The following is a 27,921-nucleotide window of genomic DNA, read 5'->3' as shown; positions in this document are numbered from 1 at the left end:
GTCACAATGAATGCATGATTTATACATAAATTTGACAGGTAAGCTTCATATTCTAATTGACTTTTGGTGATATTCATAGCAGTTTTTTTTGTAGTGGCAAATAACTGGAAATTGAGGGGATACCTATCAGTTGAGGAATGGTTAAAAAAGTTGTAGTGTATGAATATAATGGAATATTATTGCTCTATAAGAAATGATGAGCAAGCAGATTTCAGAAAAAGTTGGAAAGCCATACATGAATTGATGCTTAGTGAAATGATCAGGACCATGGTAGCAGCAATATAGTATGATGAGCAACTGAGAATGATTTAGATATTCTCAGCAATACAATGATTCAAGAAAATTCTGTAGAATTTATAATGAAAAAAGATATTCACATCCAGAGAAAGAACTGATTAGAGTCTGAATGCAGACTGAAGCATACTTTGAAATTTTTTTTAAATATTTTTCTTTTTTTATTGTAAATATTGTATTCATTTGCTTTTCCAACTACATGCAATGGTAGTTTTTACCAATTCAATTATTTTTGCAAGGTTTTGAGTTTTACATTTTTCTCCCTTCCTCTCTTCCCTCCCTCCTCTTGGCAGAAAGCACTCTAATATAGACTGTATATTTATAACCATGCTAAACATAGATCCATATTGATCATGTTATGAAAGAAGAAGAAATGAATTCAAGTAGGAAAAATTAGAGAGAAAAATGATATTACATAAAACAACATTTAAAATTTTAATTTTTAAAAAAGAAATTTAATTTTTTTTACTTTTCTTGGGGTTTTTTGGTCTTTGTTTTCTTTCACAGAATAACTAATATGACACATGTAAAAACCTGTATTAAATTGCTTGCCACTCAAGGAAGAGGAAAGAGGGAGAGAATGTGAAACAAAAAATTAAAACAATTTAAAAATTTTACATTTTAAAAACTTTTTAAATATAATTGGGAAAAATAAAATATTAATTTTTATAAGTCCCAAATTTGACTATTTTAGCAGGAGTGCAAAAGAGCATGGTTCATCTTCTCACTCTTTGGATGTGAGATCACACACCCCTTAAGGAAATGTCACAACTTTCACTTGGTAGCCCTCTGTTTTAAAAAGTACATGTGTTCAAATTTAAATAACAACCTGGATTTGTTGTGCAAACTGTTTAAGTTGAGAATGGAAAGTGAATATGACTTAGGGAAATATGTCAAGATTCTTGCTTGAGACTATGGAATAGTTTAGGAATAAAACAAAAAAACAATCATATATCCATATCATTGCTCTGTAATTGTTTTAGAATCATTAGTTTCCTCACTTAATACCTAGAAGCAAGAGCAGGTAGTAGAGAGTAAATATAAAACTATTTTACTTTCCTAATGGACTTGTGTCACTAATTCTAAAGTTCAGAATGAACTGGTCAGGAAAGCAATAGTCAAAAAAAAAAAAGTCAAGATGATACTAAAACCATATAAGTAAATAGAGGAGGGATGGCATGGTAACACATACTTGTAATCCCAGCTACCAGGGAGGTTAAGGCTGGTGGAGGTAAAGGGCTAGTGAATTCTGGAATTGCATGTTGGGTGGGCTGAGGAGCAGATTGCAGATAGGAGCAGTGATCAGATTTTCTAAGGAAAGGTAAATGTTCAAATTGTAAATGGTGATCATCATGATGATCAATGGTAAGATCAGCTGTGGATAAGCCCCACATAGCTAGCCTGGGGAAAATGGAATCTAAAAGAACAGAAGGAAAAGGAAGGGAAGATATTTGAAGAAAGGAAGTGGACCACTATTTTGGACAAATGAAATAATGGTTAAAGGATGACAGAGAGAAGAAAAACTACTCTACTTTTCTTTTTTTTTTCCTCTACCAAGGAAAATGATCTTTGAACTGGGCAGGGGTAGGGGGAACAGAACAAAAATATCTAATAAGGAAAGGAGATCTAGATAAGTAAAAACTGGGAAGGTAGCATCCAGCTCCCTTTGGTGCTCTTATCTCTGGAACCACATGAATAACAACTCAAAGAATAGAAAGAACTGGCAGGTGTGATTACTAAGTAAACTGTCAGTGATCTTTAAAAGATTATGGAGAATAAAGAAAATACCAATGGTTAGAAGAGGGCAAATGTCATTCTGATTTTCAAAAAAAAAAGGCGGGGGAGGAAGAGAACAGCATCTACAGCCTGAAAATCTGTAAGGTTGACTTTGATTCCTGAAAAATTATCAGAATTTAATATTTAAGTTATTGGTGGTAGATACAAAGAAAATGAAATTATGATCCCAGAAATCTCATGACCTGTTCAACAATGCCATTGCACCCTCTAACCACTGTAACCTCACTTCCTCTTTGTCATGGTCACATCACTAGGAGACTGAAAGAAAATCAAAAATATCATTTACCTAGATTTTAGAAAAGTATTTAACAGCCCTATCTACTATACTTGTGAACAGTCATGATCCCATTTGTGGGTTTTGGGGGGGGCAAAAGAACTGGAGTGGTTTGCCATTTCCTTCTCTAGATCATGGGTCACACAGCTTTTAAGGGAGAGAGGCTAGTAGAGAGATATGGGCTACATTAAAGTTGATGAAGTGGTAAACTCAGAACTGTTTGAATGACCAGATGCAAAGAATAATCATGGCATTTTGATGTCACTCAGTGCCCCATATGCATCAGGAACTATCCCAAAGCACTGGTATTAAAAACAGTCCCTACCATTGAGTTCACAATCTATCAGGAGGAAAAGCAAATAAACAAATAAGATATAAAAAACAAAATGGGAAATAATTAGAAGAGAAAGCCACTAGAATTAAGAGGGATTGGGAGAAGCTTCCTATAAAAGATGAGAAGAAGGGAAGGCAGTCAGTGGAGATGAGGAGGGAGACCATTCCAGGAATAAAATGACAGGAGCTGAGTCAGAGTATTATTCCTGGAAGAGGCAGGAGACCAATACCCCTAGATTTGAGCAGCTGATTATGAATAAGGTGTAAAAAGGCTGGAGGGAGAGCTACAGCAAAGGTCACCAAACTGAAATCAGTTTAGAAGCAGGTTTGAAAATTATACCTGAAGATTCAGCGAAGTACTGGAAATGAGAAGGCACAAAGGTACAAAGAACATGACAGCTGTCTAGGATTATTTTCAGTGCTCGAACCACTTGTCTCCACTCAAATCCTACACCGATGTCTCATCTCAGCAAGAAATGACCCCAGGGACTTTGTGGCTTTACCAGCAAAACACAAGCTTGCCAGCAACTATGCCATATTGCTGGCTCCCTGAGGGCTGAGCTAGCACATTCATCAGCAGGTTGATTGCAGGTCAACAGTACATTTTTTTCACCAAGGTACTTTTCAAAGACCATTAAAAAAATGGCAAGTAATTCAAGTTTACAAAGGTTAAGGGTAAACCTACATGATCAGAATGACAGTCTTAGATTATCCCCCCGGTATATAGTCTAGGCATACCATAAGGAAGCATCCATGTTTGTCCTTCCTTTTTTCCCTCAGGGTCCTCCAAGATATGTCAGCATCCTTGTTCTACATGCTATTGATTTCACCTCATGACTAGAATGTTCTTTCCAACTTAAGGAATCACTGGTTTCCTTTAAGATTTGACTGGATTACTTTCTGCAAAGGTCCTTTCCATTCCTTTTCCCCACATCAATGGATAGTATTCACACCCTCATTACTTTCCATCTACTTTAGCATAGCCTTATTGGCATGTTAAATCCTTAAAGGGAGGGGCTGGTTTCTTGCTTTTTAACTCTTCTTGTCTCTCCAGAATTTAGCACAGAGTCTGACTTAATAAGCTTATTGACTAACTGATGGTGTAAGTTGGGTCTGGATGCAGGGCACCATCTTTGTCCTTTTCCTCTTCTGATAAACAGAACAATAAACATCTGTGACTCTTCAGCTTCTTTGAAATTAGAGGGATATTGAAAACAATATTTCTGATAGGTAAGGAGAGGAATTGTCAGACATCTTTTTTATTTTTTTCTCTTCTACTCCCATTTTTTTTACTAGGAATTAAAAAACATGGGGCCATATGTCTAGGAATTCCCCACTGAGGCTGGTATCAATTGTTAAATGGGTATCTATTTGCTGAGAATAATTGCTAGCTTTGTGTTTTTAGAATTATTCTTCAGTACACAATTTTCAATGACAAACAGTTTTGAATTATGGATAGCAAGCCATCTGGCATCTGGGAAGACCTGTGTTCAATTCTTGCCCCTGACACATTCTAAATTTTTGACTGTAGGTAAATTATTTAATCTCTCATGCTCTAAAGAGCCCTCCAAAACCCTGAGTTCTAGAAGAGATGATAACTTATATTGATAAAAGTTTCCCTCAGGGATTCCCTTTATCCATAAATCAAAGTTCTAGTTCCTATTCCCATTCTAGTTTCATGATGTAGGAGTCATTTTTGACTTCTCTTAGACTGGGAATTTACCCAATATTTCATGAATTGATAGATCTTAAGTCAGAAAGTATCTCAGTTTACATTCTGGTGCAAATAATTTCCCTTAAAGTCCATAAACATCATGACTCCATATTAAATAACATTCTTACAAAATTATTTTTTTTCTTTTACATTGTGGAGTTTGGCCTTCAGGCAGTTTAGAACAGACCCTGGAAGATCTTGACCTTACTGTTTTCTATAGTATCTCCTACTTCCAAGACTTGGCAAAGACTTATATTCCCCATGCCTAAAAAAATGCTCTTCCCCCCTTCATCTCAACCTTCAAAACATATGGTTTTCTTGAAGGCTTAATTCAAGTGTGCCTTCTTTCAAAAGTCCTTTCACAATTTATCCACTTCACCAAGACTGTACAAATAGGGTTGCTATGGGCTTCCTAGCAATAGCACCCACTCTTCTCTTCTGCACATACAAACAGTTACACCCTCCTCCCTAATACTTTTCAGACTAGAACAGTTGAAGGAGCTTATTATTTGTTCAACACCCATGATCTCGTTGTTACTTCACCAGTGCCCTGTGACTTCTAACATTTGGCTTTGGGGGAGAGAAATTCTGGGCTCTTCAACCCCCTTCTACAACTCATCTTCCCCTTTGAACCATTTTCTCTACCACTCAGTTATTTCTGGAGACAACTTAAACCCCAGACCATTTGCTGCCCTCTCTGAGCCTCTATTTTTTCATCTGTATAATAAGTAATGATGGTCATCAATAAATACCCTTATGTCTCATATTTAGCTCTGGAGAGAGACTTGCTCAAGATCACTCAGGGAATAAATGATAAAACTCAAAGTGGACCAATGACCATCTGATGCTAGATTCAACATGCTTTCCCCTCCCCCAGGTATCATCTCTTCCAATTCCCTGGGATCTGTTCTGCTATTGCATTATTCTCTGCTTGGTCCCTTGTCTCAAATAAGACAAAGGTCCTGTGGAAGCTTAGATAAATAACTTTTGTGAGCCTCCCATTTCCTCATCAGTAAAATGAGAGGTTAGATTAAATGAATTCTAATTTCCCTTCCAGCTCTAAATCTAGAATCCTAGAATGAATAAATGTCAAGTACTCCACAAACCTTAAATGTCAGCTTTTAGTAGTAATAATAGTCTCTGCCTTTTTCCTCTACAATTTGAACTGCTCTTTCCTTATTTATAGGAATAACAATAATAGATACATTTATATGCTTCTTTAAGGTTTACAAATTACTTTCAAATTGTTTACAAATTTAATTATGCTTTCATTCATTTGATTCTACCCTGAGAGGTACATTAGTAAAGATGAGGAAACTGAGTCAGATAGAGATTAAATGACTTGTTTGGGGTCATGAAGCTAGTGAGTGTCTGTGACTGGATCTGATCTTAGGTCTCCCTGACTCCATGTCCTGAATTGTCTATCTACTATTCTAACTGCTTCATTTTCTCCACCTCTCCCCCTCTCATTCTCCTCAAAATTCTCTCATGCATCTTGTTCTAGCACCTCTTTATCCTATCCCCTACTCTTCAGATGCCTCATTTGCCCCGTTTCTACCTACTGTCCTTTCTAGGATTTACTCTTTTTCACATCAACCAAACCTGCCCTTGATTATTTTAGCCATGTAACCATGTAAAAGACAAGAGATCATTACTCAGAGTGTCTGCATATAATAAGTTCTTAATAAATGTTTATTGACTTGGAGAAGGAAGTTAAGGAAATTTTTAAAAAATTGGTGAGAGTGAGTCAGCAAGTACTTTTTAAAGCATCTCTGATTCTTAAGGCACTGGGCTAAAACTAAAGATACAAAGAAAGGTAAAAGACAAAGCCTGCTGTCAAGGGACTTACAATCTAATGGGAGAGGCACCAGACAAAAAACTATGTACCAAAAAAGGGAAGGCATTAAGTTAAAGATTCTTATCAAAAGGGAAGGTTACATGAGGACAATAGGGTGAAGGTTATATGAGGACAATAAGAATACCATCTATCATCTGAAAAGAGTAAAAGTTTGGATTACTCATTGTTTATTTTTATGTCTTCATTTTTCTTGGTCATATTGCCTTAACCAGAAAATTAGAGTTCAAAATAAATTAATAGTCATGCAAATGGATATCCTTGTTTCACTCTCGATCTTACTGGGAAGACTTCATGTTTAATCCCCCGTTATAGAAAATGATTACTCTTAATTTTAGATAGATATTATTTATCATTATAAGAAAGGTTCATTTGAGCCCTTTGCTTTATAGTGTTTTATTAGAAAAGAACCCTGTGTTTAGTCCAAGGTTTTTTCTGCATCTATTGATTTAATCATATGATTTTTGTTGTTTTTGTTATTGCTGTTAGCATTCTTAATACTGAGGTAGCACTGAATTCCTGGTATAAATCCCACATGGTCATAATATATTATGTTTGTGATATATTGCTGCAATCTCTTTGCTAGTATTTAACTTAAATCCCTATATTCATTAGGGGAATGATTTATAGTTTTCTTTCTCTGTTTTTACTCTTCCTGGTTTATCAAAACCATATTTGTGTCATAAAAGGAATCTTTGCCTAGTTTTTCAAATAGTTTGTATAGTATTGGGATTAATTGTTCTTTAAATGTTTAGTAGAATGCACTTGTAAATTAATCTGGTTCTGAAGACTTTTTCTTAGGAAACTCATAGATGGCTTGTTTAATTTCTTGTTTCTAAGATAGGGCTATTTAAGTATTCTATCTCCTCTTCCATCGATCTGGATTATACTTTTTGAAATAACCATCTATTTAATTTAGATGGTAAATTTTACTGGCATATACTTGGGCAAAATAATTCTATCTTCATTATAATGCATTCATTTTTGATACTATTAATTTTCTTCTTTTAAACAAAGTAATCACATTTAAATGATTTTTCATAAAACTAAGTTTCAGCTTATGGATTAGTTGAATGGTTTTCTTACATTGAATTTTATTAATCTCTCCTTTGATTTTCAGCATTTTCATTTTGGTGTTCAATTAGGGATTTTTAATTTGTTCTTTTTTCTAGTTTTTTTTAATTTCCTGCACAATTCGTTGATATGTACTTTCATTGGCATATACATTAAGAGATACACATTTTGGGGGTGGCTAGGTGGCACAATGGGTAGAGCACAAGCCCTGGAGTCAGGAGTACCTGAGTTCAAATCCAGTCTCAGACACTTAATAATTACCTAGCTGTGTGGCCTTGAGCAAGCCACTTAACCCCATTGCCTTACAAAAAACTTTAAAAAAAGAGATACACATTTTCCCCTAAATTCTGCTTTGACTGCATCCCACAAGTTTTATAATTTATAATTGTCTTTTTCTTTAATGAAATAGTTTTTTTCTATGACCCACTCATTTTTTAGGATTAAATTGTTTAATTTCAAATTGACTTTAAATCTATGCTTCCACAGTTCATTATTAAATGTAAATTTATTGCATTAGAGTCTGAAGAAGGATGCATCTAAAACTTCTGCTTTTCTTCATTCATTTATGAGGGGTTTTTTGCCCTAATAACTGGAAAAAATTTTGTGAAGGTGATATGTTCAGTTGAGAGAAAAGTATCATCCTTTTTATTCCCATTTATTTTTCTCTACAACTCTATCATATGTAACATTTCTAAGATTCTCTGCATTTCCTTTATTTCTTTTTTAGGATTAGATTTACATAGATTTGAGAGGAGAAGTCAGTTTCTTCCTATAATTCATTTAATTTTTTCTTTAAAAATTTGGATGCTATGATATTTGATATATAAAATATACATATATATTTACTATTGATATTACTTCATTTTCTATGGTTTCTATTCTACTATCTGTTTCTATTTTATAAGTGAGTTTATCACATTCACAGTTATAATTATTAACTGTACATTTGCCTCGAAACTATTTTCTTGTTTAATCTTCTCTCTCTCTCTCTCTCTCTCTCTCTCTCTCTCTCTCTCTCATCCTGTCTTTCCTCTAAAATCTATTGACTTCCTTAAATTATCCCTCTTTTATCATCATCATCCCATTCTCTTATTTCCTTTCCCTCCCACTGTTGAATAAGATAAATTTCCATGCCAAAATGAGTGTATTTGTCCCCTATGATCCAATTCCAATAAGAGTGAAGTTCAAGCATTGCTCATTCTCCCCTCCCCATTTCTCCCTTTACTATATCTTCTATGCATGCCTTTTGTGCAAGATAATTTTTCTGATTCTTCTTCTCCCTTCCTCATCCCAGTACATATCTTTTTCTAACTCATACTTTTTTTCTTTTTTTAAGATCGACTCAACATAATTAATTTACTCCCTTGGAGTTCTTTTAACTGCCCTAATAATGATAATGTTCTTAGAAATTGTACATATCATCTTCTGATATAAAATGGTAAGCAGTTTAACCTTATTGAGCACTTTATCATTTCACTTTCATGTTTACTTTTTCATTCTTCTCTTCCATCTTTAATTCAGAAGCCAAATTTTCTATTCAGTTCTGCTCTTTTTATCAGGAATGCTTGGAAGTTTTCTATTTCATTAAATATCTATTTTTCCCTCGAAGAATTATATTCAGTTTTGCTGGGTATGTTATTCTTGGTTGTTATCTCAGTTCTTTTGCTTCCCAGAATGTGATATTTCAAGCCCTCTGCTCCTTTAATGTTGTAGTGGAATTCTGTATGATTCTGACTGTGGATCCATGGAAATTGAATGGTTTCTTTTTGCCTGCATGAAGTATTTTCTCTTTGACTTGAGACCTCTGGAATTTGACAATAATATTCCTGGGAGTTTTCATTTGAGATTTCTTTCAGAGGGTGATGAGTGGACTTTTCCATTTCTATTTTCCCTTTTGTTCTAGGATATCTGAGTAATTTTCCTTGACAATTTCTTAAAATATGATGTCCATCCTGGCTTTGATCATGGCTTTCAGGTAATTCAAATATTCCTAAATAATCTCTCCCTGAAAAAAATGTATTTTTCATATTAGTTGTTTTTTTTCTATGAGATATTTCCTAGTTTCTTCTATTTATTTTATTCATGTGACATTGCTTCTTGATGTCGCAGGAGGACATTAGCTTCCAGTTACGCAGTTTTAATTTTTATGAAGTTATTTTCTTCAGTGGTTTTTGTACATTTTCCCCTTTGGCTAATTCTGTTTTTTAAGGAATTATTTTCTTCAGTGAATTTCTGTGCCTTTTTCCCCCATTTGTCCAGTTCCATTTTTAAGTTGTTATTTTCTTCAGTATTTTTATGGCTTTTTAATCGTGATTTTGATTTTCTTTTCATAATTTGTCTTTGCTTTCTTCCTTGCCTAATTTTTACTCTTCAACTCATTTTATTTTGAAAATTAATTTTAGTTTTACCAATAACTTTTGGGGAACATTATCCAATTCATACTTTTTCTTGAGATTTCAGTAATAATTGTTTTGACTTCATTGTCTTCTTCTTAGTTTGTGCTTGATTTTTCCTGTCACCACAGAAACTTTTTATGTTCAAACTCTTTTTTGTTGTTGTTGTTTACTTATTTTGCCACCCTATTCTTGTTCTGGAAGTTTATGTAATTTTGGGGCTTTGTTCCCAGTTTAGGTAGTGGAGGAACACTACCTCAGGCTTTAGGCTTTTTATTACTGCTGTTTTCAGAATTTGTTCTTGGAATTTAGAAGATTTCAGAACTTTCAAGGTAGTAAAGTTTGAATAGTGGTGGGGAGGAACACCCAGGATATTGGATACAAAAATTATTGGTAAGACTAAAATTAATTTTCAAAAACATAAATATAAATAGCTTCTAGAAATCTGAAATTTCTCATGCTGGAACAAAGCGACAAAATGAAAAATGGTCTCTCTTCTTTCTTAGAACTAGTCTCTCTCTCTCTCTCTCTCTCTCTCTCTCTCTCTCTCTCTCTCTCTCTCTCTCTCTCTCTCTCTCTCTCCTGACAATTTTGATTTCATTTTCTCATGCATCCTCCCCAGTGGTATTCCTAGTTCTATTTGCATTCTCAATCTTACTATCTTTTTAAGATTCCTTTCTTTTCTCTAAAAATATGCTTGGATCTCCTCCATCCTAAAATCAAACAAACAAATAAAATAAAATTTTCCCTTATATTTGTTGTCATCCTTTACTGTCAAACTTCATAAAAGAAATGTCAAAGCATGTTGCCCAACCAGCTCTCCACCCACCAACTTCCCAGTTTCTTGTTTGCCTTGAAGACTGATTGGGAACTGAAACATCTAGCTAAGGTCACCAATGACTCATCACTAAATCAAAAAATTTTATTAATCTTCATTCTCACTGATCTCTACACCCTTTGTGATGTTGTTGATTACATCCTTCTTCAGAACACTCTTTACTTCCTTGAATTATAGGAAATTCCACTAATTTGGGTTTTACCTTTTAATTTTAACTTTGTCTCCTTTCATTCTTCCTTTTCTTCCCCCTTCTCAATGTAAAACTTCCTTAAATTCCTCTCTTTGATGTTCTTCTCTTCTCCACACAGTGCTACTATAAGCAACCTCATTCTTTCCCAAATCTGCATTTCCAAACTTAACCTGCATTCTGAGTGCAATTCTAAATACCTATGGGATATCCCTACCTGAATGTCCTTCTAGTCCTTCAACTCTAACATGTCCAAAAATAAACCCATCATCTCTATGCCCAAATTTGATTTCCCTTTCTCCTGATAATGATACGGTCAGTCTTTAGTCATTCCGGTGTACCATTGTGAGGTATTTTTTGCCATATCTCCCTCTTGACCACCAAATACAATAAAGTTGTCAAATCTTGACAATTCTACTTCCGAATTCCTCCTCTCCTGTCCTTTCCCACCAATCCCTCTGTACTTCAGGTCCTCATTACCTCTGGTTTATATTGACTGTTATAAATGGCTGGAGAATGATTAAAATGGTGAGTGATTAAAATGGTTTTTATTAAGGTATCTTAACAAAATGGCCCTCTCAGGGTGGGAGAGAGGGACAAGGAAATCCCAACATACAAGCTCTTTTATGCACTTTGAAAGACTTTGTTCTTGCCCCTTTCACACCAGCCATAGGCTGGGGTCACACATCTAATTGATACATTGGTTCCTATACATTTCCCCACCCTGCTCATGATACTAATGAGCAAGAACAGACTGATCTCCCTGAGCATATACAAAGGAGTAGATCCAGACTCTAGGTTACTCTTGACCAGTTAAGGACTAGTTTCTTCTAATCTAGTTTGTCACCTTTAGGATGGAATTAGTAGAACTCTCCCAGTTATGTGACTGACTAGGACCATTCCCCCTTTCAAAGGGAGATTTCAAAGTAGGGCCCCCTCCACACCCTGTGAAGACCAACAATGCCCTTCATTCTTCACATTGACTAACCAGGTTTCTATCTTCCTAAATACCAATTTTATCTTTCCCATTTATCTCATATACACTCTGATAATCCTAGTTCCAATGATATGTCTTTGGGCTCAAAACCCTCAGCGAGTCACAATGCCTAAGGAACACAGTGCAAAGTCCTTAGCCCTGCAGTAGAGGCTCTTCTCAACAACTCCTCAACTTTCCAGACTTCTCTGCCATTATTTCCTTCCATGTACTCTATTTTCCAGTCAAACTTACTATTGAATTAATTTTGATGGAGGAAATATTTATTAAACTCTTGTTTGGAGTAAGGGATTCAAAGATATATTACATTATTCAAAGATATAATATGAGATGAGATGAGGTGAGATTAGATAAGACATAATATCCAAAGCTATAATCACTATCTTCTAGGAACTTATTGTCTGGTGTTGGGGATAAGACATTCAAGCAGGTTGCTATGACTTGAGATTATTTTGATGAGTAGAAGCCTTACCTCTTTAAAGCTATATTTTATACATGGAGATAATTCCTATCATTAATTTCCACAAAGACAAAAATCATAGATCCTCAATGAATAATGAATACAAAAAATATAGGGTAAGGAAGGATCACTTCCACTGGGAAGATCAAGATAGATGAGTCTTTTTTTATGGTTTTTGCTAGACAATGGGGTTAAGTGGCTTGCCCAAGGGAACACAGCTAGGTAATTATTAAGTGTCTGAGACCAGATTTGAACCCAGGTACTCCTGACTCCAAGGCCGGTGCTTTATCCACTACTCCACCTAGCCACCCAGATAGATGAGTCTTGAAACAAGATTCTAAAAGGTAGAAATTCTGGGGAGAGGCATGTTATATGGAAAATATCATGGCAGGAAAGGGTAATTCCCATTTAGGGAATATTATGTTATCTAATTTGCCTGGAGAATAGAGTACATGGACAGAAATAATGGCAGAGATGTCTGGAAAGTTGAGTTGCTGTTGAGAAGGGCCTCTACTGCCAGACTGATTAAATAGAAGTGATTTGTCCTCCCTGGGTGAGGTCATTCCAGGTTCAAAGAGTCCTTTTTAGCCTTCTCTCTGAGGTAAATGTTGTTGCATGTACTTGAAAACTGCCCTACATTTCTATTACTTCTCACCAAGGCATGACATCTGTCTTTAGAGGTCTATTTAGAGGTGTACTGATTGCGCTCTTAGCTGCCAGGTCTATATTCTAACAAAAAGAAGATGCCTTTGCTATGGCAGAAGGTGCCTACATAAAGAAGCATGATGACAGGGGCAATGTGGCACAGAAGGAAAAGTACTGGCCTTCCAATAACAGAATTTCAGAATGCTGAGTTCCTCTCCGAATCCATCATTTAAGGAAGTTTTCATACCAATCAAGTTTATTTCTAAGTGAGCTCAGGCTTTGACTGAACTACTTTTCCACCTCTTCCCCAGAACCCTTCTTATTCTGGCAGTTTTTTCATCCCTATGGAAAATTTCTCTACTTCTCTGATTTGTGAATAACTTCTAAGAATCTCAATTTGATGCAGTCCTCATTACAGCAAGGCTAGAAGTAGATTTCTAACTACAATTATCCACTTAACTTGTTGGATCACCTTTTCACTTCTCACACCCACCCAGAACCTCTACCTCCACTCCTCTTTTCCTAGCTCTCTTTTAAGCTTTTGTGTTTTGTCTTCTCCTATTAAAATATAAAACCCTTAGCAGAACCAAGACAACATTGAACACATTAACAACTTTGTGAATTGATCAACTATCCATACAGCTCCTCCCAACAGTTCAGAGCTCTAAGACAACCCTGGGAGATCTGTTATGAACAATGCCATCCATCAGAATCTGAATGGATCCTAGGATCACTTTTTAAAAACTTCTCATATGTTTTTCCTTCCTAGTCAATGTTTTCTTTCTTTTTCCCTTAGTCCTAATTCCTCATACACAAAATGACTAATATATAAACATATTAAACACAAATGCACATGTACAACATTTACAGACTGTTCACCTCTGGGGTGGGAGGTGGGAAGGGAAAATGTGGGAAAATGTGTAACTTTTAAATATGCAAGAGAATGAATGTTGAAAATTTTTCATAACATGTAATGGGAAATATAAAATATCAATAAAAATGGTGTTTTAAAAAGAATATAAAGCCCTTGTTGTGGGAAAATCAGAACAGTAATGCACTGTAGGTGGAGTTGCAAACTAATCCAATCATTCAGGAAAGCAATTTGGAACTATGCCCAAAGGACAATAAAACTGTGTACCTTGTAACCCAAAAAGATCACTAAAAAGGGGGAAAGGCCTATATGTACAAGAATATTCTTAGCAGCTCTTTTTGTGTTGGCAAAGAATTGGAAATTGAGAGGAACTGGGGAATGACTGAATTAATTGTGGCATATGAATATGATAGACTATTGTCATTCTGTAAGAAATCATGAGTAGGTAGATCTCAGAAAATCCTGGAAAGACACATGAACAAATACTGAATGCGTAGAACCAGGAGAAGATTGTACACAATAATAGTAATATTGTGTGATGGTCAACCATGATAGACTTAGGTTTTCTCAGTATTATGATTCTAAAACACTTGCAATGGAAAATAGCATCCACATCTATAGGGAATTAGATGGATTCTGAATGCATACCAAAGCATACTATTTTCACTTTTTAAATTGGTTTTTTTCTCATTTTTTCCTTTTATTTTGTTTTGGTTTTAGCAAGGCAATGATGGGTTAAGTGACTTGCCCAAGGTCATACAGCTAAGTAACTATTAAACATCTGAGGGTAGTTTGAACTCAAGAGCCTGTGCTTTATCCACTGTGCCACCTAGCTACCTCTTCCCATCATTTATTCCAATTCCTCTTTCACAATATGACTAATATGGATGGATATGTGTTAAGCATATATATATATGTATATACATGTATATATTTACATATGTATACATATGAGCGCACATACATTTAAGCATACGTACCTACATATATATATACATATATATATGTATATAGATATATATATATATATATGTATATATATATATATATATATATATAAACCTATATAAGATTATTCAATGTCATGGGGAGGGGGAAGGACAGTAAGGGAGACAGAAAAATGTGGAAATTTAAATTTTACAAAAAATCAATGTTGAAAACTATCTTTACATGTAATTGAATAAAAGTAAATTTAATCTAAAAAAGAAAGAATATAGAACCCTTGAGAACCAAAACCATGTTTTTGCTTCTATAATCTGAGTAGTTGTTTGGAGCTTGGGAAAGGAGCTCTGATCTTCTGACTTCCAAATTTGAAGGAGGAGATAGATAGTTCATATCCTCTTTAGGGAAACATTCCTAAAGGGAGAGAATATTCTAGAAAGAAGTCAATATGTAAAGGAACTGGCACTTTAATCATGTTCCTATCACCCAGCACCTTGAACAAGGCCTGGAAATAGTAGATTTTTAATAAATTCTTGTAGAATTTGATATCTGATCTGGTCCTCAAGACACAAGTTGTATAACTTCTGAGATCCCTTTCTTCTCTGAAAATCAGTATGAGTCTGAATGAGTGAAATCTTATTCTGGAAGAACTAGATGGCATTATTAAGAGTAAAGAATATTTTACAGAGAAGAAAACAGTCTCAAAAATTACTTGTCCAGGGTTATAGAGTTTGAATGCTGTTAATCTTATCCATACAATGAATTCAGAAGATGGGATTTACAAGCACTTTCCCAATTCCCATGTGACATGACTTGTGGAAAGCTGTGAACATAAAATTCAGCCTTCTGTTCAAGGATGTTTCTTGCATTTTCACTCTAAGAGGAGACTGACTTTCAGTTCATGATATGTGTTGAGCAATAGTATCAAGTTGAGTAGAGAGAGTGGGGCTAGTCTACTGAATGCCTTGAAAGTCAGGCAGCAAAGTTTTGAATTTATTGGTTGACAGAAGTAGTTGAGAACTCCTCAGTAGAAGAGGGGTCACAGCATCAGACTTTTTTTTAACTGTCTAGCCTTTAAGATCATCTTATCAAACTTCTTTTTACAAGTAAGGACAATGAAGCACAGAAGTGGTATCACCACTTGGAGGTAGATCTGAGACAATATGAGACAATACCCATCCCATTGCTATTTATGCCATGCCAGGCTAACTGCAATTGACCTATTTGCTCATAGATCCTACTCCTAAAGGATATGATATAAGAAGAGTTTCAGGATGACCAGTTTAAGTTGAAAGATGAGAGTTATTGAAGAAAGGGAACATCTCTGGGGAAAACATGTAAATCTCCACAGTCACATACAATGGGACACTGAGGCATGAAGTAGGGAAGTCATTTGGTTAAGGACATCAGTAAGTCAGGAATAAAGTTGAAAATAGAACTGAGATCTTCAGTGTACTTTTCACCACCTTGTTCTAAAAAGTAAAGAGAAAAAAGAGTGTAGGGTCTAAAGAGCTTTCTCTAATGAGACATTATGTAAAGAGTAGACTCAATTTAAATGATGTTGTTGGCCAAAGCAAACAGTCATAGAGCAGAAGTGATTAAAAACATGTCAATCACATTTGCTTCATCAAGCGGCAATGTGTACAGTTACCTAATGACATTGGCCTCCCCAGATGCCATAACCTCATATCTCTGTATCAGAGACATTTTTGTCCAACAATGTTTTAAGGTTTCAGTGAAAGAAATGGAGGTTCCTCTCTCTCTCAGAGAGCTATTTATTTCAAAGCAAGCTGCATCTTCCTGGAATTTCTATATAGTAGTAATCCAGAATACAAATCTAAATCAATGGATGGACAAGAGAATAGAAATTTGAGTGGAATGAGTCCTCAGAAACCATCCAGTCCAACCTTTTCACTTGTAGAAAAACAATGATTATTTCCAATATCACATCAATGTCAGGAAACAGATTCTTACCCCAGGTCTCCAATAGAGAATCTGCTATTAATTGTTTGATCTTAGGCAGATCTTTTTTTCTATCTCAACCTCAGTTTCTTCATGTAAAAATGTAAGGACTGTACTGAATTAGGTCTTCCCAGCTAACTAGTCTGAAGGCTAATTTGGTGACTATATAGGACAACCATTCTCTATTCTTACTCTCAATAGTCTAAAGAAACCAGAGAAATGTAAAGCAGTTTCTCTCTCTTAAACTATGTGGTCTCTAAAAAAAAATCTAGAATTCTCTCTGACCAGACAAATTGCTGATCTTTTGAATATCTTTCTTGTCTTTGAAAAGGGCTTATTAAAGGGGTAGGGAGAAAAATTATATCAGAATATTAAGCTTGCTTTAATACTTCAGAGTGAATGTGAGGATCTATGAGGCATCCCACTGTCCTTAAACCTTCAAAATTATGTGTAAATTTTATTAAATGCATTTAGGGATGCACACTCATGGCTTGATTTTCTGGCTCAATTTGCCACTTAGACCTTCATACACATGATTTATAATATGATATCCTGGGGTAACCTATCATACAGAAATAGCACAACCATCTTTAAAACTCTTAAAGTAACATTACCTATTTGGCAAACTGGAAATTCTCATTTCTAGTCATCATCAACTACTCTTTTTTTTTCTATTTCTTGAGCCTGAACCAACAGTCAAGGCCAAGTGGGCCAGAGTAATATTATCAAGTGGATAAAATTGCTGTAGTGAACCCAACCTCTCTCCTTTCATACCTCTCTCTCATCCTTCACAGACATGCTTTCACCCATTCAGATGCTCAATACCCTCATATTATGTCTTCATCCTCTATTTTCTCATCCTTCCTTTCTTTATCACAAAATCTGTTAGGAGGAAGAGACTTATTTCCCCAGGAGATTGTATATTTAATTCTTATATCAAAAGGTGGAATGAACAGCTCTGTTCCCGTTTAAAAGATTGAGGGAAGCAGGAAAGAAATAAGAAGGTCTGGGAAGGGTAGAATTGAGCAGGAGTACACTGACACCCTACCAAGTTTCTGAATTTTGGCCATATAGAGGACTGCCCATTCTGCCTCCAGGGTCCCAAGCCATAAAACAGACTGCCACTGAAACTTTTAAATCCCCCAAACCTTTGTGCTACTTATCAGTAAACATCTTCTTTTTTTTGAATGAAAGCCCTCTGAGGGCAGAGATAGTCTTACTTTTTGTATTTATAATTCCTGTACTTATCATAGCATCTGACACAAATATTTAGTAAATGCTTTTTAATTCATATACTCATTCATTAACATTTATTCTTTTCTCACATGCCACTTAAATACGTTCAATTTCTCATGTAAATCTAGTTTTCTTTATAATTTCTATTCTTATTAGATACTTCATATATATTTTTGATGATAATGACAACGATGATGATGATGATGATGATGGTGATGATGATGATGTTGATGTTTGCCCTAACACTATTTCTTTTGCTTGAGGCAAATCACTTAACCTCCTCAAGCAAGTGATAAGAGTATACAGACTCTTTTAGAGGACATTCCAGAAAGATACAAGTCATATGTTCTCTGCTTCATTGCTACCCCAGATTGCCACTTTGGTCAAGCTCAAGGAAATAATTTCACAGGTAAGAGTCTATATCCAGGAATCATATCAGTTCTGGATGCCTGAAGATGTTAAGGGCTGGAAAGTTTGATGCTGGGGAGCTCAGGCATCTTTGAATGTGCTAACCACGATAAGGTCAAACAGAAAAAAGAGAATTTCTTTGGAGTCAAAGTAGATTCTCATGAACTTCTAGTCACTCTGTTTCTATCTGTCTCTATCTTGATATTCTGTGCTGGGGATGACTCGGGCCAATCCCCTAGTAGTTCAAGTTCAAAGTCAGTACAAAATGAAATGTACCTAGGTCATTCAGCTAAGTGGACTCCAGACTTGGAGTGAGAAGAACCTGAATTCAAATACAGCCTCAGATCTGTATGGATCTCAGTTTCCTCAGGGAAATAAAGTAGGGAAAATAATAGCACCTGTCTCCCCAAGGTTGTATAAATAAATGAGATATATGTAATGTACTTTGCAAACCACAAAATGTTATAAGTTATTATTCAACCATGTTAATGAAAGGTGTACTTAACCAAAGTAGGAGAATATTCAAGGAAGGAAAGAAAGAAATATCTATTAAGTACTATATGCTAAGAACATTACCATTGTTATCATATAATTCTCACAATATCCATGAAAAGAAGGTGCTAACACTATTTCCATTTTTAAGTTGAAAAATGTTTTTGAGGTTAAATGTACTATCTAGTCACATGACTACAAAGTAAGTGAGATCAGATTTAAACCCTGGTCTTCCTAGGCCAGGCTCTATGTACCAAGCTACCTAATTACCTAACAAAGAGAACACACTTCAAATGTTTCAGATGAGAAGAGATCCCAATATGATTCTCACACCTGTGAAACTGTCCTGATACTTAAGGCTACTTTGTACTCTGGTAATGAAGAAGTAGCATCAACCTAAGCCTTTACACCCCAGGACAGCCAAGTTCAAGCAATGTCTCAATATTTTTTAAGGAAAAAAATCTAGGCTGTGTCCAGGGAGGAGTGAGACTATTGCTTCTACCATATTTATTCTCTGAATGAATGGGCCTAGTCTAACAAGCCTGCACTAATGATGATGATTATAATGGAAAGAATGGCAGGTTGAAGGATGTGCTAGCACAAGAAAGTTGAGGGCCATGAGAGTTGATTGTAAAATTTTCAGTGTGAGAAATGAAACCTCAGAAATTGGCAAAATCAGGATTTGGTTGATTGTTTTGTTGACTGAAGATTTAAGAAAGTGATGGAGAAAATGTTGATAATATAAATTAAACTTAAAGTGTGTTGCATATTTTTTCTGGAGAATTGTTACACATATACCACTAAATGGGTCTAAAATCATGAACTTGCTTTTCTGTCATTTATTAATCAAGTGACCATGATGATGTCACTCATTCTCACTGAGTCTGTTTCTCAATCAGCAAAATGGGAAGAAGAAGAATATTAGAAGTACCTTCTACACAGCATGTTAGGAGAATTAAATGAGATCCCACATGTTAAAAAAAGCATTATTTAAGTGTCAGCTAGGATGAATGGAAAGAGGGGAAAAAGTAAGAAGAATGAAGGAGAAAAAGAAAAGAACAGAGAAAGATAATGACAATGATGATGGCAGAGAAAAACAATAATCAATAAGGTAGAGGAGGATAATGGCCAAAAGGGAGGAGATGAAGAAATTACAACTATATATTCTAAAGAATGTAACATAAAACATTGCTTCTTGGTTCAGTAACAAAAGCAACATATTTGGAGCCAAGGACCCTGGGTTTGAATTCTGACTCCATCATTTCCTATCCGTATGGTCCTAGGAAAATTTGCTTGTTTTGGATATGTTTCCTCATCTGTAAAATGAGATTTAAATCTCTAGCTCTGAAATATAGAGAATCAGAAACAGAATTGGGAGAACAAAAATGTTTAACCTTTCTTAAAAGAGTTACCAAAGGAACTTATCAATGACAGAAAAGGCTTCAGGAGCAAAAAGATGTTTCAGGGTAAGAAAACCATAGGGATGAGGGAACTTCCAGGGTGAGGAGGCAGATTAGACAAATAGGCAAAGTCCAGGTAATCAGAAGCAGAGGTGAGAGAGAAATTCAGGATAGTCCACCTAGGTCCTTTCTCAAAATGAAGGCTCAAAGAATTCAGCTCAACAGAATGAAGAACTAATAACAGGTCATTTTAATGACTCCCATGATGCCATAAGAAAAGACTAACATTTTTCCTATGCCCCACTTCATATCTCATCCCTTAATCCCTATACTGCCAGCCATAACCCCTTCCCACAATACACATATATACCTAGCTGTGAAAACTACTGAACAGGCATAAAGTATGAGACTTGGCTCCTCTCCAGGGCAGACAATTAGAAAAGCATTAAGTCTCCTTAATGGGGCAAATCAACATTAAGCAGATGGGTTCCAGGGTCTGGGAAGAAAGCCCGGACACTCTGTGGAGAGCCCAGGCTGAGGTGGGGCTGCCAGCACTCAAATGTGACCTCTAAATTGAAATTTAATTGGCCATTAATGGCACTCATCTAATTAAAAACACTTGTAATTAAGCATAAAAAAGAATAACAGCCTGAATTTGGGGGGAAATATAGAGAACTCCATTTGCTTTGGTCAATAAACTCATACTTAAGAGCATATGCAATTATTTCTCCCTTCTTGTTTATTGAGCCCTTTTTCACTTCTACATCAATAAGGCAAAACTCATGATGGTTCCATCTTGCTTTTCTTTCTCATTGCCATCCTCATGCTCATTCCCAACCTATCCCTTACACTGCCATATTCCAACTACTCCTTTCCATCCTATTGCCTTCTTATTACTTTTTCCCAAGGAAAAGTATATGATCTCTTGATGTGGTTGGTACAGGCAATGCAGAGGTTTCTTTTGAAATGAGCCTATTTATACTTATAAAAGGATAGATCTGTGATGTTCCATAAGGTGATTCAAGGTTAGAAGTCCAATATTTTTATTTAAGTAAGAGTCAAGAAGCTCTAAGTTCAAATCCTGCCCCTTACTAACTGTATATCCTTACTTAAGTCAACCTTTCACCTTTATCAGCCTTAGTTTCCTCTTCTGTAAAGTGAAGGGATTGAAATTGATAACCTCTTAAATTCCTTATGATCCTAGGATCAATCAAAAGAACAATGGTTTAGGGCTGGAATGGACCTTGGAGATCATCTATTGTTCAGTCATATCTTCATGACACTATTTGAGGTTTTTCTTGGCAAAGATACTAAAGTGATTTGTCCTTTCTTTTCCACATCATTTTACAGATGAGGAAAGTGAGGCAAATAGGATTACTATTCATTTCATGGGCTTTAAGAAAGGAACTGTGAATTTCTATCCTAATATATATAATGGACTGCCTTGGTAAGTGGTGAGTGAGTCTCCTATTCCTGGAAGTATTCAAATAAAGGTTGAAAGACAATCTTGAGAGGATAATATAGCCTTTAAATTTGCTTCCTATTCTGTAATCTTTTTAAAAAATGGCCTTTATTTCACTTTTCTGCTAAAGCCGAATAGTGTGTAGTAGGAAGACTTTTAGAATTGGACTCAAGAGAGGTTACTCTATTCTTGCTTTTGGCATTTCCTGTGGGACCATAAACAAGGAACTTAACATCTCCATGCCTTAGTTTCCTCCTTCATTAAATGAATCTGAGTTCAGAAACCACAATTCTTTTCTCTGGTCCATATATTTGTTGCTTCATTACTGAAAAATAAACCCCTTGAGGGCACTGTCTTTTGTATTTGTGTTTCAATGTTGATGTCTGTTCTTCATTCTTCAAGAAGACCATAACATCAGGGAGATGATACCATGACAACACATGAATTGGATTTTGAGTGAGGGGATGCTGTGCTACTTCACCAGCCTCACTTTCTCCAGAGCTATTCAAATTCGGAGATCAGATATGAATCAGAATGACTAGAGATGGTTCTAGATACAAGGCAGTCAGGGGTAAGTGACTTGTCTAAGGTCACACAATTAGTAAGTGTCAAGTGTCTGAGGTCAGATTAGAACTCCTGTCCTGACTCCAAGGCCTGTGGTCTATCAATTGTGCCATCTAGCCCCGTTTCTGTGTGAGTACTTAGTAAATGAGTTTCATTCATTCATTTTTCAATTCATTTATCTAATTAAATTATTGTGAAGATCAAATGATGTTAAAATCTATGTAAATGTCAGCTATATTCACTTCTATATTGCCTTGGGACAAAGTCATTAGAGATCTCCAAGGAGGATTTAAATGTGATGACTTGAGGATACCAGCCTTGGTCATAAGAAAGATGAGATTTGCAAATCTATGAGCAAGTGTTCAGCCCTGAAACTGCATTTCCCTTACCCAGTAGATAAGAAACCTTATTCCAGGTTTTGTGTAATATATAAATATTAATTATCCTGCCCTACATTTTTGTAACAAAGTCAACATTTTTTCCAAGGACTTTGACTTCTCACATTTCATTTGATCCCCATATTATTATTGTCAGGTGGGTAAGGGACTAAGATGGATATCTGCTGTTCAAGCAACAATAATTACTAGTGTCCTATTTAGAGAAAGTCAGAGAGTCCTGTGGAGATTCAAACTTGACCTGAATTATGCTTTATGGGGCACACATCACTGGCAAATAACATCTATTAACTACCTAGCTTGTGCAAGGCCCAGGAACGTGATCTGTTGTCCAGTCACATCCAACTCCTTGTGATGCATTTGGAGTTTTCCTGGCAAAGATGCTAGAGAAATATGCCATTCATTTCCTTTTTTTACAGATGAGGAAATCGAGGCAAAGTTAAGTGATTTCCCCCATCTCAGTACTAGTAAGTGTCTAAGGACAGATTTGAACTCACAAAGAGGGAGTCTTCCTGATTCCTAGATTGGCCCACTGGGTCATCTAGGTGCTCAGAGAGTAATACAAATGTTGCCAGAAAATGTGGCCGGGTGAAGAATTCAGGGTTTCAACCAAATGTTAATGAAGTCATCTAAAAGACAAACTCTTGACCCAGAAGAATTTAGGGATGAAAATACATTTATTTATTTATTACATATTGGCTAGCAGAAGCTAAAGAAGAGGGAAAATAAAGACAATCAAGGCAGGTGGAAACAACTGATCTCCTGAAGGGATTGGCAACAGCAGCCAGTAAAGGCATGAGTGTTTATTTGGGGGAATTCACTTGCCAAGAGTAGGCTGGGGAAACCAAAACTCAACTGAGGAGAAGGCAAGTTTTTAACTGGCAGGAAGACAAGGTAGTTAGGGATAAGTCAATAGGGGAAGTAGCCTAGAAATCAAAGGTGAGGAAATTAGGGATTTGTAGATAAGAGCAAAGATGATGTAATTAAGGACATGGAGACAACAGCTTTCAGGCCCTAGCAGGGATTCATTATTTGTTGATAGGGGCTTGTATGAGGGATAGTTATCTATAAGGTAATGAAATGTTGGTATGATCAGGTTTCAAGTGGTTTCCATAGCTTAGACAAAAGTGTAGGACTTTGGTCCAAAATAATGAGATGAAGGAGGGGTATAAAGGTGGATCAATAGCCTTGAGCAATGGGATGAAGGTCAGAGTTAAATTTAGGGCCTGCTCAGAACAGATTAATTATAAAACATATTTCTCTGTCCATTATTTTCTGTACAGAAAAACACATAAAATGGCCCTTTTCTTCATGGGCTTTATGGTTTACTCTAGAAGATGCCATAGCCATAAATCTACATATATTATAGTTAGACTAAGAATAAAAATCTAGGACAAGCTTGATCCAAGAAAAGAAAGAATACTTTTGATAAGACTGTGCAAAGATCATGCCCTTTTTCAGACGATGTGTCCTGATTTGCTTCCAAAAATGTGCTCTCCTATTAGCAGGGGAATCAGCTGCATATACAAATAGTTTCATTTGAAGCAGCTAGGTGACACAGCTAAGAGAGCAGTGTATCTGGAGTCAAGAAGTCATGAGTTCAAAGGTGGCCTCAGATATTTACTAACTGTGACCCTGGACAAGAAACTTAACCTCTGTTTATCTCAGTTTCTTCATCAGTAAAATGAGAGTGATAATAATATTACCTACCAGGGCTGTTGTGAAATAATAATTGTAAAGTGTCTCACACATCATATGCATTCTAAGAATATTAGCAATTATTACCAAGTGTGGAAACACTTCAAAGGAAAAAAAAAAACCACAAACAATTCAGAGGAGGAAATAATTTAGGAATCAGGGACGGTAGTTGTTTTCATGGATGAGTTTTGTTGGAACCAGGCCAGCAGAAAATGATCCCTACCCTCAAGGAATTTACATTTTACTAGATGACTTCTTAAGTGTCTTTCCTTGTTTTCTTCCTTCTTTCCTTCTGTTCTTTCCTTCTTTCTTTCCTTCCCTATTGTAAGACCAGGTGCTTGGGATACAAATATAAAAGCAGAAAACTGTCCCTGTCCTCAAGGAAATGACATTCTACTAGATTTCTTCCAACTACAATTCTGGGAAATATCTCAAGATTAGGGAGCCCAATTAATTGGAACCAACTAATTTCTGGACAGAGTTTATCTCAGAGCTTTTTCAGAGACAGGACACAGATCTGCTTCATGAAAATTATTGTCACTGCTGTCTTTTGATTGGAGTTAAGGACATTACCATTTTGCTTTTTCTAGTTGCTCTGAAACAGAAACAGGAGATGAGTGAGGTCTACTTCAGCTTCGAAGCACTCTCCCAAACTCTTATGACAAAGGAATTGATTACTGGCTTAGATCAACTTCCCTTTGATTCTAATGGCATATTTCTCCCACAATGGACAACCCAGAAATACCCCTGGAGAGGAAATCTACCTCCCTACCATCAAACAGTCTTTTATATATGATTCTTGAAGAAATACAAGTTCATCTTGCAGCACAAATCATATTATTACCTGAGTAGTAATAAATTGGAAAATGAAAATACCAATCTGACCCAGTATCTCTTGATCTTCCACCTCTATAAGACATAAAAATGTGCACAAAATAAGAAATGAGATCAGCTTCTGGCTCTGAATGGGTGTCATTCCTGTTCAGGAGCACATGCATTTCATCCTCCTGGCACAGCTTCAGGATAAACTCCAGATCCATTGATTAAACAAATATTTATTAAATATATCAGTTTGCAAGGCACCAATGATCACTTCTGTTTGCATGGTGATTCACTTCAGAATTTTCCAACTGTTTTCATTGGCTTTATGTGATCTCCCAACATCCCTTCAGGACAGGTGATTTAAATATCTATTTTATTAGTGAAAAAACCTGAGTCTCAGGTTGCCTTAACCATAGTCATCCTGCGAAGAAATTAACATAGCTAGGATAAGGACTCAGATTTTCTCTCTCCTAGGCCCAAGTCTATTCCATAATAACACAGACAATAGATGCAGAAGTCCAGTGACCCCCAATGTACTTCCAAGGTTGGGCTTGAGTGGTTAGCATTGACATGGACTAAAAAATGATGATAGAGGTAGAAGGATTTTGTAGAGAATCACCTTTTCCCTAATACTCTGTTCTCAGGGTTTGGGGAACATTATTCTTTCCTGGTTCTGTTCTAATCTGGAGCATTGCTCCCTCTTTCTCAGTATCCTTTTCTGGATCTTCCATTAGATCATGTGCCCGAATTATGGGGATCTCCAAGATTCTGTCCTAGTTCTCTTCTCGTTATCTCCCTTGGGGATCTCATCAACTCCCATGGGGATAATCTCTGATGCAGATGGGTCCTGTTCTTGTCTCCAACCCCACAACACCACTCACTAGCTTGTTTGACATTTTGAGCCAGATGCTCCTAAGGCATCTCAAACTCAACATCAAAAGGAGTAATAAAAATCAGATACAACTGAACAAAAGGACTTGATCATATATTTTTTTAGTTATGTGTAACTTGTATTACACATAATTATTCAATACTAGTAAATATGATCTCAATTGAGGTTTTTCTTAACAAAGATACTGAAGTGGTTTGCCATTTCCTTCTCCAGCCCCTTTTACAGATGAGGAAACTGAGGCAGGGTTAAGTGATTTGCCCAGGATCGCAGTTAGCAAGTGTGTGAGACTGGATTTGAATTTAGGACTTCCTGATTCCAATCTGATCACTCTATTCACTATACTACCTTTCTACCCCTAAATCATCATATATATGTTCTAGTTTATTCTCATAATACTCTATCTCTTAGCTCCATTCGTTTATTCTGGCTGTGCCAGAATTCTCCTCATTACTTCCTTCTTGATATCTCTGGTTTAAGAATACAGCTCAAATACCACTTTCCATAGGAGGACATCCCAGTCCTCGTGAAGTATTTAACCTGGGTGGGGGGTGGGTAACTAGTTGGATCAGTAAATAAAAAGCATTAGACCCAGAGTCAGGAAAACTCATCTTCCTGAGTTCTGGCCTCAGACACTTACAAGCTGTGTGACTCTGAGGAAGTCACTTAACCCTGTTTGTCTTAATCTCCTTATCTAGCTGGGCATGTCTGAACAACTACAAGCTTAACCTGGAGTCCATGGACTATATTTCAGTATAATTGTTTTACTTTGTAATCCTAAGCAATCAGTTTTATGGATTTGAAAACATTCTGAGGAGTTCATAGGCTTCCTAAACTGCAAAAGGGGTCCTACAAACACATAAAACTGAATAATACTTTGCTTTTAAATCTACATTCCCTCTTCTCTGGATATATCTTATTTATTGATGTCTCACATATCTGTGTGGCAGGGGCTAATATTGTCTTTTTTTCGTTCTTTGTAGCCCCAGAACTTGGCATCATGCCATATAGTAATTTAGCAAATGCTTATTCTTTGACAGAAAAGTTTGGAGAAGTGAAGGAGAGAAGCTTCTCTGCTTATGGTAAGTTGATGAGGTCATATTCTGAGTACAGACTTTGGAGGACATGGGGACATCAAGAAAGAGGAAAAAAATTGGTCAATATGAGAAATTGGAATGGCCAATATGAGAAATGTGATTGAAATGAATCAAAAATGAATGTAAGGATTTCCCTGAAACAGTGAGGCCTCAGTCAAAATGAGATAATAAAAATTTGTAATGACTAGAGTCAACATGGTTTTGGGATCTCCTCCAGCAGTTTAGTTAAAAACTTCAATCTAAAAAGTGGTTATTAAATACCTACTATTGGCATGGCTCAGAACTTCAATCTCAAAAATTAAAATCAAAATCAATCCCTCCCTTCAACAGATTATCTTCCTGTTACATTCTTCTGGGGAGCCATGCCCCAAGTTGTACACAAGTAAGTAATACAAAGTAACACAACATAATTTCAAGAGGGATAGAGCATTAATAACTAGGGAAAGGGAAGAATCATGACAGAAACAAATATTTATTAAAGCTAAGTACTTCACCTATATCATTTCATTTGAACCCCACAATAAGCCTGAAAGGTGGGTGCAATTATTATCCCTACCTCATAGTTGAAGAAACTGAGGCAGACATGGGCAAAGAAAATTACATAGATAGTAAGTGTTTGAGTCTGGATTTGAACTTGGGTCTTCCTGGCTCTAGGCTTATGTTCTATGCACTATGATGCCATCTTTCTCCTTCATGTCTCCATAGGACTTGATTGCTGAACCAAGACTTGGAGAAAGCTAAGAAGAGGAGGAAAGATGCATATGGTAACATGGGTCCACTTCTGCAAAGTCCCAGAGATGCAGATGAGATGGCATGGGTGGACAA

General features: G+C 36.0%; 1 long non-coding RNA gene across 1 annotated transcript; it reads left to right on the top strand.

The window, feature by feature from the left end:
* LOC141511000 (uncharacterized) lies at positions 1–27,871 on the top strand. Its single transcript, XR_012475230.1, has 3 exons — positions 1–38; positions 27,040–27,081; positions 27,802–27,871. It is a non-coding gene; the product is annotated as an uncharacterized LOC141511000 (long non-coding RNA).
* Positions 27,872–27,921: the final 50 nt, after the last annotated feature.

Source organism: Macrotis lagotis, chromosome 2 (genome assembly GCF_037893015.1).
Source record: "Macrotis lagotis isolate mMagLag1 chromosome 2, bilby.v1.9.chrom.fasta, whole genome shotgun sequence".
Lineage (NCBI taxonomy): Eukaryota > Metazoa > Chordata > Mammalia > Peramelemorphia > Peramelidae > Macrotis > Macrotis lagotis.
This window is presented reverse-complemented; position numbering and strand designations above follow the sequence as displayed.